This window comes from Notolabrus celidotus, chromosome 7, assembly GCF_009762535.1.
Source record: "Notolabrus celidotus isolate fNotCel1 chromosome 7, fNotCel1.pri, whole genome shotgun sequence".
Lineage (NCBI taxonomy): Eukaryota > Metazoa > Chordata > Actinopteri > Labriformes > Labridae > Notolabrus > Notolabrus celidotus.
The window spans coordinates 8,885,927-8,901,832 of NC_048278.1; the positions used below are offsets into that span (position 1 = coordinate 8,885,927).

Here is a 15,906-nt window from a genome sequence, read left to right on the forward strand (position 1 = left end):
GTCTTTGTTGTCATCCTGGGAGAACACTCTTTGCGTGCTCTGCTTTTAACAGGTGCTACAGAAGTTACACTATCCCAGGAGTGAAGAGATTAGCCTGTCCTCCCTCTCTCCCTCTCTCTCTGCTATTTAATAGCACACCTTATCTTTTTTTTTTTTTTTTGACTGCTGGTCTTGATTTTAAGCAATTAGGGGAGACTGGGGAGAGTTGCAACACTTTTGACATTTCTTTCAACTACATACAGTAAGTCTCTTACAAATGTGCTCTCGTGAAATTTTCTATACATTTTCTGGAGCTCTAACACTGCAGTTTTCCAAACTTGCTTGTTCATGTATGTCACCCACATCATGAAGGACCAGTGGGACAGGAGAAGAGTCTCTGGTGGCAGGATATGACATCGAAATCATCACAGATTCTTACGTGGGTTTGAAGCAGACACTGACAGTTACAGATAGTATCATCAGCCTGATAAGAGCTAACTATAACAACATAAGCCATGTTTGAGAAACATTTATTTTACATTTAGTTTGACCCATGTCCCATCTCTTAACATGACAGGAGTGGGGTTTATGAGATAATGCTGCCAAGTCAGCAGGGGGAGCTCTAAATCTTTTGGCTTCACAGTCAGTGATCACTTTTGATATACAGTCACTAATTTTGACTCATTCTCATCAGAAAAACTGATAAAGCTGTCATTTTAACTTGGGGATACAGATTTATTTAACATGCACTGAAGGAAAACTGTCTTTTTTATCTATTTAGCTCATATTGATTTTACCACCCAGTAGAATTCTGTTGATACGATACGAATATACGAACCTGCTCCTACAAAAATCACCACAATTACACAAGAACACATAAATAAATAAGAAAAAGTACAATAAATAATACACATTCATACAACACACAGCATACTCTTAAAGAGAGAGCACAATGACACTCTCCCAACCCTAACAGGCTATTTAATATTTAAAATTCTAATGGAGACCGGCACAAAGGAGTTTTAAAATGATTCAAATTACATTTGGGGACTCTGTACCTTCTTCCAGATGGTAAAAGTTCATACTCAGAGTAAAGGATGTGCAACGGGTCTCCAAGTATTCTCTGAGCCTGCCCAAGAACACACTGCTCATAAATGGCTTGAAGGGAAGGGTTGCCAGTCTTCCCTATGACCTTCATGGCAGTCTGAACCAGGCGCAAGAGTTTGGTTTTGAGCTGAATAGAGAGGTTACTGTACCATGCTGCCATCCCATACCTAATAATACTCTTCATTACAGCCTGATAAAACAAAAAAACATAGCCTGCTGATTCACACCAAACACCCTGAGCCGACGTAAAAAGTACAATCTTTGCTGTATGAGGGAACACAGGTGATGCAGAGGGATTCAGTGAGAAACTGTCACAGAAGTCAGAGCAAGATGATTCAGCAGCAGCAAGGATCAGTGAGTACCTCTACCTGCTAGGCAAAGAAGAGAGATGGCTCAGTCGGGATCAATATTGTGTACAACTTTGAGCTGTATCATCACCTTCACAGAATGTAAACAAAAATATTGCCCAAGACTTTTCTTCATCAAATGGTTAAAACAAGTATTGTAACATCCACATCCACATATTTGCACCCTATGGATGGGTTGTTTCCCAGAGCATGTTGTAAAATGACTGAGTCTGTTAAAAATAACATGAAAGAAATTTTCTGAACGCCTACTTTGTGAAATGCAATGTAAACTCCGGAGGAAAACCAGTCTGGTGCTCCTTCCAGTGTCTAGTAACTTGACTTGGTAGGTCTACCTGGTCATCTCATCTCCTGCTGAAGGGCTTCATATTGGGCCATCTTGCGTGTTGTGGTGCACAAACTTTGCCTTTTTGTCAAGAGCTTGCTGTTGGAGGAAGAAGGGTAGACAGGACTTGATTGCCAGGTTGTAAAGCCTGATGGTGGAATCAAGTATTATTTTCCTGAAGGTTAACTTCTGCATCGTTTTAGTATTTCAAGTGATCCCTGATCTCAATCACAGTTTGCTCTACCTCTCTGACACTTGGAGTGGTAGAAGGGACCTCCCAACCAGCAGATCCACAAGCCCTTGCACGTCCAACCCATATATCAGATCAGATAAGAGAGAAATATGTTGAAGTTTGGGAAACTTTTAAGGAAGGCGAAGTGCAGAAAAGAAGGCCAATGGTTTGGGTCCTTCTTGGGGTCATTCACTAACTTCTGCAGCCTCCTATTTAGTTTAGTGCTGTTTAACCTGATACTGTGTGGTCTTTATTGCTAAGATACACAGTTGTTTAAACAAGAGCTGCATCAGTATGTAGATTAGGTTGGTCCATTGGTCTGTTAGGGTCCGCTTCAGTATTCTCAATCCAGGACAGAGATGTAATAATGCAGAAAGGGTCTGTTTGACAGAGCTTGTGGGTGTTAATAAAGGCTGCTTTGTCCTGAGCTTACATTCTGCCTCCTAAGCTGTAAAAACCCAAATGAAGTATCGATTATCACAGTCTTCGTGGTTTATTTGCATGCGTTTTGTAGTCCTTATACGGTAGATTGTAGTTTTTACAAGGCAGGTTCCTGTGACATCAGTAACGTCTGCCATGTCAAAGAGCCTTAGTATTCTCCAATGCTGCAATTTTACCTGAACACAATGTTGCTGCTGATGCACATGAGTGAATTGCTTAAAATGTGTTTGTGAACAAGAATTATCTTAAAAACATTTTTTTTTTATTTACTCTAAATTGGTCACTGGAACAGTCTACCAATTTTTTTTTTACTGTTTTCATTTACAAATCTTAAACCTCACTGACCCAAAGAGCAAGCTGAACAGAAGGAAAACAAGAATCAGCTAAATTCATCTTTCCAATACAGAAAATAAGAGAGGCCATACAGAGTCACACCCGGCATTAATAGGGCTGTGCTCCAAACATTAGAGTCCCGGGGGAAAGCGTGAACCGCAATGAGACAGTTCCTCCCTCCCATTGTTAGGCAGTTTTATTCAGTGGTACAGCTCTCCAGGCATGCATATTGCATGGCTCTGAAATACTTCTCTATATCATTAGTGTCGCCTATAATATTGTGTTTGGATGTGTGTGTGTGTGTGTGTGTGTGTGTGTGTGTGTGTGTGTGTGTATGTGTGTTTGTGTGTTTGTGTGTGTGTGTGGTTAAGTAAATGCGTATAAATGCTAGTGTGTTATATGTGAAAATATGTATCCATCCATACAAATCTGTGCTTACGAGTGTGCGTTTGTGTGTGTGTGTTTGTGAGTGGTCTTCCGATTCAGCGGGATGTAAAGTAGTGGCCTTATAAGCACAGTGCTGTCGTTAAGTGATCGCATGGAAGAGCCTTGAGGAGCTGATAACAAATTAAAAACCATAAAGAAACACATCATGATGTTCAATAAAACAGGCGCCTACTGCATATGTACAGCACTTAACTCTTGCTCCAACTTATACAGTTTTTTCCATTTTTTTCCCATCACCCCCCACTACTGGTTTTTATCTCTCCAGACATTAGCTGCAGTGTACATTTGTATGTTTTATTTATTATCTGTATAATACTCAAAGGTATTATAATTCTGAATAATCTGGGATAAAAGACAAAGGAGCCCAACGTTTTTCAGCAGCATCATCCAAATAATTAAATACCTTTGCATGATTTTGTTTGTTTTCTCTTCTACATCCGCCATCATGGATATTTTTCTCTGCATTCATCAGCTCTCCTTCCTCTGGTGTAAGACTTTCTGTTAGTTTCTGGAACTTGAGAGCAAAGTTGGCTGATTTTTCGGGCACAGTGGTCCGAACAGGTGAGATATTGATTGTTGGTATTTAGGCCTGGTTGGTGTTTGGGGTTGAGGTCTCGACTCCATGCCGGCAAGTAATTTCTTTCATACAAAACAGGGGAAATTATTTCGTCCTGGAACTGACTTTGACCTGTATTTGAATGTGTTTATGCGGGTTGGTGGAGATTGCAGGTACTTAAAATGTATCCAAACATGCAGAACTGCTTCCACTGCCACATTCAGAGACAATAGGAGTTGATTTTGTCGAGAAGAGGCTTGTTTTGGTTTCATAATGTTCTGGATGTAGTCTTGGCTGAGCTGTTTGCAGCACAGCAGGAAGCGGAGAAAGTCAATGGAGACAGATTGAAATGCTGCAGCTATGCCTACCTGATGGAGAAAGAATGGTCGCCATATCAAAACAACTGAAATCAGCTGAAAAAAAGGAGACAATATCATCTTGATAGATTGGAATTTTGGTGCCCTGAGTTTACAAAATAGGGAAGGCAAGGTTGCAGTCACATGAGGTCACAGTAGACTCTAATAAAAAGGAATGCCTAGATTCAAAGTTAGGGCAAATCTACAATTGCTTTGGAGGCTATTCCAGTTGTAGCATTTAAGAAAATTATTATAAAACATTGTGTTTTTGTGTCTACTCAGACAGCCAGTGGGCCAGCTCCAGATGTCTTCAGGGTCCAACATGGTTTATATGCCACAGGCAGAAAAACAAGAACTGACAAACTCAGTTTTGTCTCTCTGTCTCATGTTGCCTTCCTTTCAGCTTTGTCTTTGTTTTCTTGGAGAAATGTTCCCACTGTTTTGCCAGAAGTTAAATTTCAGGGTGAACAATTTTTAACCATTGAAAAAACATTTCAAAGACGTCAATGGCCGCTGTTAGTAAGACATTTCACCAGGAAATCTGCTTCTGTCATCACACATTCACACACGTTAACATAAATTTTCAAGAAGTATCTCTTGGGGTGCCTTGGCCTTAGCAGTCAAACTGCAGTCATGTCTTCCCCCACTTCTCTTCTCCCCACATTTCCTGTCTCTCTTTAGCTGTCCTACATATAAGGGTAAAAAATGCTTGGAAAAGAACTTCAAGAGTAAATGAATCAAACAATATGTATCCTAAAGCTGCTACAATGATTGTACGAGTGAGCAGTACATCACAGTCACCATCAAAACAGTCAAATATGAAAGCTGGATTCAAACGCCTCAGCTGCACTCAAAGCTATCACTCATTTCCATCAGCATGGAGGTCAGAGTAAATGTCTGAGTTCTTTAGATATTAATCAACTAAATCAGCATCCAGGGGTTGTTCTGGAGTCAGAGCTTCACAGCCAAAGTGCCAGGGCATGCTCCCTCTGCTCCATATGTCTGTGAACCTTGTTAACATTACACAGTCCATAATGCAACGTATTTATTAATTTGTATGAAAAATAGAATGCATTGCAACTACGCCTGTCTGTGAGAGACGAGAGTTCAACTACCACAGGAATAAACCATTTATAAAACACAAAACAAAAAAATGTTCCCTGGCACCTTTTTGTTGTGAGCGTATTTTTGTTTGTTGAAAATGGTTTAGATAAGGTCTTAGATATTAAATTTCAGTATTGAAATCCTGGTAATGTTCACTGGGACTTAGAATTGTATTACTCTCTGATCAAATTATCTACTATGATCATCGTTAGAGGCCTCAAAGATAAAGAACAGGCCTTTAAATAGCTTAGCCTCATCTTGTACAGATTGTCAAGACAGATGAGCAAGTGTTGGCGTCCCTCATTTTCCACATTTATCCTGCTCTTACCTTGTGATATTGTCTGAATCCACTTTTCTTATCTTTGAAGTTTATTTTTTGTCTGTTTGGATGCTTATCAAAAACATCTTCTGTCTTCTTTTACCCCGTCTGTCGGTGAAACATCCCACATAGGACAGACAGAACGGATGAGAGGAAAACTACAGTAAAGCTTTAGAGATAATGTTTGTTGTGTCACTCAAAACTATTTCAAATTAATATTTTTTAATCAGTAAAACATTACTGAAATCATTCCAAATTAAACATGTCTTCATTTCTGTATATCTGTGAGGACCAGCTGATTGTAGATCACTGAATATTCTTTCAGCAAACGTCGTAGAAATGAACGTGTGCAATTTGACCACTGACCTTTGTACTGTAATAATCTCTGGATGGGTCAACATATTTGTGTAATGCCCACCTTACTAGCAACCCCAGTCTTATGGAGTCATATTGTGTGTTTGTGTGTGTTAGTGAGTGTGTGCGGGTAGTTTCAGCAACGTGAAGGGGAAGTGATGAATTGGTAATTGCCGACAGTTTCGAAAGGGCGCTTCGCCGTTTGAATGTTTTATCACAAATTTACAGTACGAGACGGGGTCTTATTAAATCTGAGCATGCTTGTGCGTGTGTGTGTGTAAGTGCGTGTGTGAAACAGGTGTTGTAGAGAGGGGAGAGGAAGAAGAAATAAGTAATGCAAATGGGAGAGGGGGAAAGAAAAACTAACGGAAACATTAGGGGCTGCTTCACTTTGAATCAGTGCCACCGATCTGTTCCACTAACAAGACAGCCAGGATGGTGATGGGTCACGGCACAATGTGTCTCTTTTGCACACACATACACACACACACACACACACACACACACACACACACACACACACACACACACACACACACACACACACACACACACACACACACACACACACAAACCTATTCTTATTACTAGATTTGTGAGGGCTTTCCCATTGATTTATATTCATTTGTTCTTCACAGGGATAAGAAGATGCCTGTGTTTTGTACATATGCTCACAATCTGCTGCATGTGCTGCGTGGAATTACATGTACTGTATGTTTGCATCAGCCATGCATAAAACAGCACTTATGCACACTCACCAACAGCTGCTTGTTTACCTGCATGTGCACAGGATATTGTCAATTTATGATACCAGCAGAACAAAAGTGTCTCATACCGTTGTGGACCTCTGACGGTGTGAAAAGATAGGTCTTCCAGGCAAGAAGTGTAGTTCTGTTTCAGCCATGGTGGAGCAGAGCACAGGGAAGAACGAACTACAGAGACCATCGTCCTATGCATGCCCATCACCTGCTCTGCTTTCCGCCTAGTACAGCAGAAATGGTAGAGATCAGTGTTAGTTGCAAGGGAGAAGAGAGAGACAATTTTAAAATTGTGGATGCTCCAGCCATTTTTAAATCTGGCGTGTGGAAGCATTTCAGTTTCCCATGTCAAGAAATGAGAAAGGAGACAAGTTGATGGACATTAAAAAATAAATATGCAGACACATTCACACTGCGATGACCTACACATAGCAAAATACTAGTAATATGAGAATCTACTGGGCAAATCATCACCATTGCCATGAGGTTGTCTCTGGCATTGCTTTTACTGTTAGTTAATCACTGTTGCTGTGGGGATCTGACCAATCAGAATCAAGTGTTCCACACTGGTAGGTAATGCACAAGAAAGCTGGGTAATAAATAAAGTTAAGATTGGCTGATTAGTGTATATTTAAGAGTAGTTTTCTGATGTCTTTAATCCAGCCATCTCGCTAATCTATCCATCTAAGACCACCAAAAAACAACCACAGAGTTAAACAAATAAGCAGAAAAGAGCAATATTCAGTAAAGCAAATCAGAAAAGTGGATCTATAGATTAAATATTAGACTTATTTTGGCCAGTCTTTTTGATAACTTATTTCCTGGTAGGAAGAGTTCAACAAAATCAACCTATTGCAGAAGATATGCGAGGCCAAAAAACACCATATATCCTAGTCACTGAAGCCAAGCAAGCAATACAAATAACTTCCAGAGCAGATTGGCTTGATGTGGACTCAGTAGGCACGTCCATCTGAGAAATCTCAAAGACACCGGGAGCAATCTGAGGGTGTCTAAACACAGCTAATGAGGCTCTCTCTGCAGGTTCCACTCATGCAACCTGGTTATAATAATGAAGGCGTGCAGATAGCTTTTTTTATTAGCCCACAGCAAAGAAACCACTGACAAGTGATGAACCAGCACTAAAATAATTCGTATATTAACCCCCAAAAAATTACACTACTCAAAAGAAGTTTAAGGGAGTTCAAAGGATTTAAATAATAAGGACACAATCACCTTTAAATAAGATATAATCATACATTAAATTATAGAAGTAAGGATGCTGTGTACGTCACAGCCTTAAATACACTTAACTGATGTTAGATGTTGATAAAGAGTAGAGGTTTTTAAGATACTCAAAAGTATCATCATTTACGAATCAGATAAAATATTTAGTAAAATTAAGTATTTAAAGTTGAGCAGTAGCATAGAACTGTGTATATATTGCAAAATCCTCTATACGGTTCAATGAGGTGAATGTTCAGTTTGAATCACTGAGCTGGTGCCTGTTTGTGTGTGTGTGTGTGTGTGTGTGTGTGTGTGTGTGTGTGTGTCTGTGCAGGTCTGTATGGGGTAGTGTACTGTAGAGAGGATACATTGGCCTTGTTGGACTCAGCTTTCATGTTTCCTCATTTCACACAACACCGACCGGACATAGAGAGGGGGAGCTAAAGAGAGAGGGGGAGCTAAAGAGAGAGAGAGAGAGAGAGAGAGAGAGAGAGAGAGAGAGAGAGAGAGAGAGAGAGAGTTACAGTTAAGTGTAAGAGGACAGCAGATTGGTTCGAGAGGTAGAAAAACAGCAACATGGACTTTCTATGCATGTGTGCTACTCTTCCTCACTCTCAAAAAGGTTAAATCCAGCAGCATGTACCTAATGCTTTACAACAGTTTTACAACTCAATAATAGCAAAACTGAAGCTGTGCTTTTTGGTCCCCAGGACGCCATCAGACAAGTCTCTAATAACTCAGCTCACCTCACCACTCACATAAAACCATCTGTTAAAAACCTCAGATTTATTTCCATCTCAGGTTTTTCATTTGACTCTCAAGTGAAAACAGCCGTTAGAAATACTTTCCTTCAACTCATAATTGGTTTCAAAGTTAAAACCTTTCTTTCTGTCAGCAACATATAAAAAGTAAGCCGTGCTTTTCTCTCTTCCCGGCTTGATTATTGTACCTCCCTGTATACTGGGACCAGCCAGTCGTCCCTGGTCCAAAATGCTGCAGCCAGGCTTTTGGTTGAAAAAAATAAAAAAAAATTATTTCAAGGCACTTTTATCTTGAAATAAGCAAAAAAATCTGCCAATAGAACAAGTGAACATTTTCTTGGTAAGATTATAAGACGTGATATTTAGAAAACTGTGATCTTAAAATTAGCAGGTAAAACTTGTTATAAGCAATATTTGACCAGTATTTTAAAGCTTAGTGTCTCAGAATAAGACAGGAATGCTAACAATTAGTATTTTGTCACTCAAAAAAATATTTTTGCACTAATACATTCCACGTCAACTTCTTCATTTGAGATATATTCACCTTAATTTGAGTTGTATTATAGCGGCACTAATCTAGATTTAAGACCATCTTGTACTTGAAATAAGATTACAACGTTTAATTTGAGCATTTTGAGATATAATGTCTTCTCATAGTGAGCTGGATATACTAATTCAGTCATGTTGTTTTTTAGGATAAGTCAGCTATTCTCAAAAGTAGGTATTTCATTGTGTGCATGTAGTTTGAGGATGTATATTTGTATCTGATTTAGAAGAAACAGTGCCTGAAAACTGTAACACACCCTTAAAAAAAAATCAACTTTTCTTTCTTTCTTTCTTTCTTTCTTTCTTTCTTTCTTTTATCAATGGAGCTGTTTTCTGATAGATTCTCCAATAAAATGCATTGACTTAAATCAAGTTAAGTGTTTGTCTTAAATCAATATTATCCATCTTCTACAAATAAGATCTCAGCTTGAAAAATGTATGAAATGTAAAATAAACCTTGTTTCTTCTAAATTACAACTCAAAACAAGATCATTTCAAGATTGTTTGACTTAACAAGATATTTAAGATGTCTTAAAACAAGTCCCTCTATCTTGCACAAATGTTACTTGTTCAGTACTTTTATCTTAAATTAAGTGGGATAAGACATTTTGACTAAAAATTAGACAATTTCACTTGGTAAGATTTTGAGTTTTTGCAGTGTGATGACATCATTCATGTTGACCTTGACATTTGTTCCATTTTCCCTTATTGTTCTGTAGAGCTGCTTTTCTGAATCCTGCGGGCTTGTTAATGTGTCTTCTTGATTATACATATATGTGTGCAGTGTTTACCTTTGCCTATGTGAGCTATTCCTCTATGTAATTTGATGTTAGATATCATTGAAATGTGTTGTAAATGGTTTATTTGTATCTCCCTGTAGATACCACATTCTTATCTGATTAAAGCATCTTAACTGGAAGCTCAGTCTTCGCGATTCTTTTACAGGAGTCACACTATCATAGTGTTTGCCAGCTCTATAGAGGCCCTAGACCTCTGTTATTATATCAAAATCATATACCATGTGAAATTTGACATTCATGCTGTAGGTACCAAACATTAATCATTAAATCAAATATGTTTTTCTTCAAAAATACGGATAATTTCATGACAAACTGGTGCAAAAAAATCCCCCAGAATACAAGAAACAAAGTGTGTGATGCTCAAAATGTCATCATGAAAATCAAGATCTGTATTGATTGTAGGACGTACGGCTGTGAAAGGTTGCACATTGTGTCTTTTGTGGTCGTACAAATTATTTCTCTTAAGTCAACACCATAAAGTCACACTAGATAAATCACTATTGTCAACTTTTATCATATTAACTGTAGTTTCAAAACAAAATTGTGGCTTTAAAATTTCACAAGCCACTTCTTGTCAAGTCCTAGTATCCTGTGTGCAATCCAAATCAGTCCAATGATCTACAAGAATAAGTGCAGGAATAATGCTGTGCGGTAGGGGTTCCTATGGCGACAGATGTGGAAGCATCGGGCCTCTGACTGAAGGTGTGTATTTAATGATTGGAAGTGAGAAAGGCTGGTGTGGAGCACACTTGACTTATTTCAGTGTACCTTTTTCCATGTCTGGGTGAATGTGTGTTAAAATGGGTATCCTTGACCCTATTTCAGCCAACAGCTGAGTGTAACTGACCGTGTGTGTGTGTGTGTGTGTGTGTGTGTGTGTGTGTGTGTGTGTGTGTGTGTGTGTGTGTGTGTGTGTGTGTGTGTGTGTGTGTGCATGAAGCTGCTTCATCAGAACTGGTAATGAATGTGGGCACAAGCACCAGACGGAAAAACATTGGCAATCTCTTCTGGATGAAACTACCTTCAAACACACTTACACACGCATTCACACAGACACACTTTCACACACACCCGGTCGGCTACATTCAGCTGCTTGTTACTCCGATACACGCAGGGAGCCAGAAAGCGAAAGCAGGAGAGAGAGAGAGAGCTGTAGGCGATACCTCGTGTCCAGGATATCACACTGCATGTCTGCAGGCTGCGGTGATACTAGAGCACTCATGTCTGCATGTGTGTGTGTGTGTCTGGATGTGTGTGTCTGGGTGTGTGTGCACGCTCCGCTGCCTCCTCTATCAGTCCGTTATGTGGCTATTTCTCATGGATGTGATTAGCAGCAGACAGGAGCCCTGCAGTCCGACACTGTAATGTAGTAGAACAGCGTGAGATCCACACTCGGCTTCAGCCAGCGGACGAGGCCAAAACCAACATCCATCCAACTCCATTTATCCTTACAATCATTTTTCTTTTAGGCTTTCCCAGCAACAGAAGAAGAAAAGTAGAAACTTACAACATTTTTTCTTTATTCAATTTTTGAGGCTGCCAAACTGATGTTGGTTGTAATATAACACACGTTCCTCTTCTAACGTTTTGAGCACTTGCTCTTTTTTTTTCCTTTTGTGCAAGAAAAATTCGTTTATTTTCAGTCTTGTTATTTTCAGTATTTATTACGTTTATCTCAATATGATATTATCTGGTCCAATCTTATGATGGTAAAGTCAAAATACATCATTATTGCACTCGCTGATCTAAACTTGATACAAAAAGAAGACCTTTAGACACAGAGCCCAGATAATTGTAACTGAAATATATTTTTTAAAAACATAGAAAATAAACTTTAAAAAAAAATCTACACTGCTTTAAACAAGTTATGACCTTTAGCCAGCATAAAAAATGCCTGTGGCATCAAGAATTAAGAATCAATCAAGAATCAAGAAATCTTTATTTCCAAATGAGCTTGCACACAACAGGAATTTGACGTGGCGAATGGAACACATGTCCCCTTATTTCAAATGTCCCCTTATTCTAAACTCATTTTGTGATTATTGAGAATCATTTGGAAGATAAAACATTTTATTTTAATTGTGTTTGTTTTGAAATGTTTAAATCTGAATAATCAATCATAAAAATTATGTTCAGTCCAGTTTACATTTTGATTAATCCAGATGCCCCTTTGTTATCTACACCAAAATGATCATGTACATTACGTTTGTTATGATATGCTTGTAGTCTTCCCCCCTTTGTAAAAGACGCTTCATTAATGGGATGGTGTCGAAATAATTTGTTTACAACACAGGCCGTGAATGTTAAATCAAATAAAGTTTGACCTTTCCAACAATAATCCGTTTTTGAAGTAAGAAGGAAGAATAATCACTAAAAAGTAGGTGTGGAAATTAAAGGGTAACCTTCGATATAATGGGACGTGACATGATACACTAGAAAAAATGCCCCACCAAAAACAAGGAAAAAAACTTATTTCAAGGTACTATTTCACCTTAAAACAAGCAAAAAAATATGCCAATAGAACAAGTGAAAATTTGCTTCGTAAGATTTTTTGAAATAAGACGTAATATTTAGAAAACTGTGATCTTAAAATTAGCCAGTAAAACTTGTTATAAGCAATATTTGACCAGTATTTTAAAGCTTAGTGTCTCAGAATAAGACAGGAATGCTAACAATTAGTATTTTTTCACTCAAAAAAAGATTTCTGTACTAATACATTTTAAGTCAACTTCTTCATTTGAGATATATTCACCTTAGTTTGAGTTGTATTTTAGCAGCACGTCTCTAGGTTTAAGACCATCATGTACTTGTAATAAGATTACTAAGTTTAATTTGAGCATTTTGAGATATAATGTCTTCTCATAGTGAGCTGGATATACTAATATTCAGTCATGTTGTTTTTGGGATGAGCCAGCTATGCTCAAAAGTAGGTTTTCATTGTGTGCATGTAGTTTGAGGATGTATAGTTTTATCTGATTTAGAAGAAACAGTACCTGAAAACTGTAACCCACCCTTAAAAAAATCAACTTTTCTTTCTTTCTTTCTTTTATCAATGGAGCTGTTTTCTGATAGATTCTCCAATAAAATGCTTTGACTTAAATCAAGTTAAGTGTTTGTCTTAAATCAAGATTATATGTCCTCTACAAATAAGATATCAGCTTGAAAAATGTATGAAATGTAAAAAAAACATTGTTTCTTCTAAATTACAACTCAAAACAAGATCATTTCAAGATTGTTTGACTTAAGAAGATATTTAAGATGCCTTAGGACAAGTCCCTCTATCTTGCTCAAATGTTACTTGTTAAGTAAATTTATCTTAAATCAAGTGGGGTAAGACATTTTGACTAAAAATTAGACAATTTCACTTGGTAAGATTTTTAGTTTTTGCAGTGTAGTATACGACAAAAATGATAATAACATAATACAATGAATATTTGTTCATAAATTGCAAGACAATCATATACTGATACATCAGGAAATCTGACTAAATAAAGAATAAAAAAATCCCTAATTGTAAAATGTAAATGCACAGTTAATTACATTAGAGCCACCATAAGGAATGCTTTAACTGATCATGTTGACAGTTTTGGATAGTTTCAGCAGACACAGCTGCACAGAATGTTCAAACTGCTGTATTATGACGACAGCGGACACAGATCCTCAGAATAAAAAAGAAATACATTACATACATCACAGATAAAGAGGCGCAATGTGCCCTACATGAGTGGCCTGCACAAAGCAGTGCAGCCCCATGACAAAACTTGTTCAGAGTCTGAAGAAGAAAAAAGTGAGAAATCTCACTCTGCTATCTGAGATATTATTCCTCTGTCCAGCCACACTTGAAGCCAGCAGCTGAATGCAACAAGTTCAGACCTCTTCTCTGCAGAGACGGGTGAAAGTGGTTCTGGGAAATGATGATGAGTAGATTCAGACCGAGAAGGCTGAGAGAAAGTGGGCCAGAGTAGTAGTTTAAGAAAAAGGTAAATCTCCACAATCCATCAAAAAATAAGAGTCTGAGAGCAGGGAGGATTGGAGATGGATGAGATCATACGAATCAAAGTGTCCATGAGGAGATTTTTGTCCTCTGGTTGCTCGGAGCGCTTTAGCTGACACCTCAGTCTGCAGCTCAGTCTGTTGATACTGTAGCAGAACACACACCGTGGTAAGTAACCACTTACAAATTGACAGGAAATTTTACACTATATTATATTAGTTGTCCCCAAATGGACACACAGCACATTTGAGGCAATGCATTTCCAGAGGTACAACTAAAGGGATTGTTTTGTTATATATTCATTTATAACTTGTTTATTGTCTTTAAAGCTGGGGTTTATAGTCTCGGAAAACTAGCATGAATTTGAATGTAGCATGTCTTCAGGACTCTGTCTAACCCCTCCCCTCCTCCCCTCAGAGCTCCTCCAAAACGACGCCCCCGCTCGCTTGCATGCACGCTGCTGATTCACGACCAAATGAACGTGACTGATTCAAAACCGGTCCTCACCGAAACATAAACATAACAATTTCACAAACATGGCTGCTGTTTGTACTCACAACTGTCATGCTAGCATTATCCAGTTGTACTGGTGACACGATATCAGGAGAAAAGTTATAACACATATAATACTGTAACAACTCCACTGTTTGTTAAACGTGTTCAGTGTGGATGCTCTTAATTCCTACAGTGTTGACAGTCAGTTAAGGCATCAGGAGAGGTGTAGAGTGTGTGAGCTGGAGAGAGGAGAGACAAGAGGAGAAGTTTTTCATTCATTCAAACATTGATTGTTGCTTTGTTGGTTGTCATGATCACGGGCGACAGTGACCGGTTATTAAAGATCTGCGTGTTCACGAATCGGCTCGTCATCCCTACAGCGTCCGGATGGATGGACGCTACAATACATATACCTTTTCTGTAGGACTTACTAAATGTCATTAATTCTTTTGCTTGTCAGAGCCCCAGTGGTGAGAGCTTTTTAGACTCTGATCCAGACTACAGTCCTGAGAAAAGCACCTCATCGTGTCAGAGGGGACAGGCTCAAGGTAGAGCGATAGGGGCAGTCAGCAGAGGCAGGAGACAGGGACGCGGAGTGCACGCTGGGGAAATGTACTTGCAGGAGGCGGGCAGAACAGCAGGACGGGATTTGATTGGTTTAAAATTTTGGGACCCAAAATCAGTGATTGATTGGTGTTTTCCCATGTTTACCCCGGCTGTACATAGCAGCTTTTTTTCGCTCCTTTTTAAGAACACATTATGTATTAATTGCCATCGGGACATAAAGATCATTTTAACCAGTATAACACAAAGTTGATCTAAATCTGACTACCAAACCCAGCTTTAAGTGGGGTTGTATTATTTTCTTGTCAATAGTAAGTGTATTAGCCCACTGGGGATGCTGGTCAGCTTGACTCCTTTTGTTGAGAAACCAGCCGGAGAACCGAAAGTTTTGTTTTTACTTGCGAATGCCACAATTGGATGTTCCTTCTTCTTCATTCTCTGCTTCCTCGCTGCCAGTTTCCGACACACAGGTGGACATGAAGAAGATTCTGATTAGCAGTCAGCAGATCCGTTAAAGTTTCAAGAGTGAAGCAGCGGTATGTTTTTGACTAAATGTTCATACCCGGCTTTGATTAAGTTCAGTCCGGTCGCGGAGAGTCCAGATCGAGAATGCTGTCGGTCACTCACCTCTTCAGGAGACCTACTAAGATGGAGTTCAGTGCTGGAGACATACAATGTTCCCAGACCAGGATTTAGATGGATATCCCCTGAAGCAGCATCATCATCAGCCAGGACCCAGGTATCTGCTTAAACCGGGAGGCAGCTCTCCGCTGTTCATGGGTCTTTTTATGCATTGCGGCCGGACAATGGTGTAGAACACGGGAGTAGATTGTATAGTATCCAAAT

At 38.9% G+C, this 15,906-nt stretch overlaps 1 long non-coding RNA gene across 2 annotated transcripts in view; it reads right to left on the reverse strand.

The window, feature by feature from the left end:
* LOC117816389 overlaps positions 1 to 15,906 on the reverse strand; it is a 50,955-nt gene that overhangs the window by 19,198 nt on the left and 15,851 nt on the right. For both annotated transcript variants that reach the window (XR_004631943.1, XR_004631942.1), the window contains exon 3: positions 6,754 to 6,900. This is a non-coding gene — a long non-coding RNA (uncharacterized LOC117816389). The remainder of the gene's footprint in view (positions 1 to 6,753; positions 6,901 to 15,906) is intronic.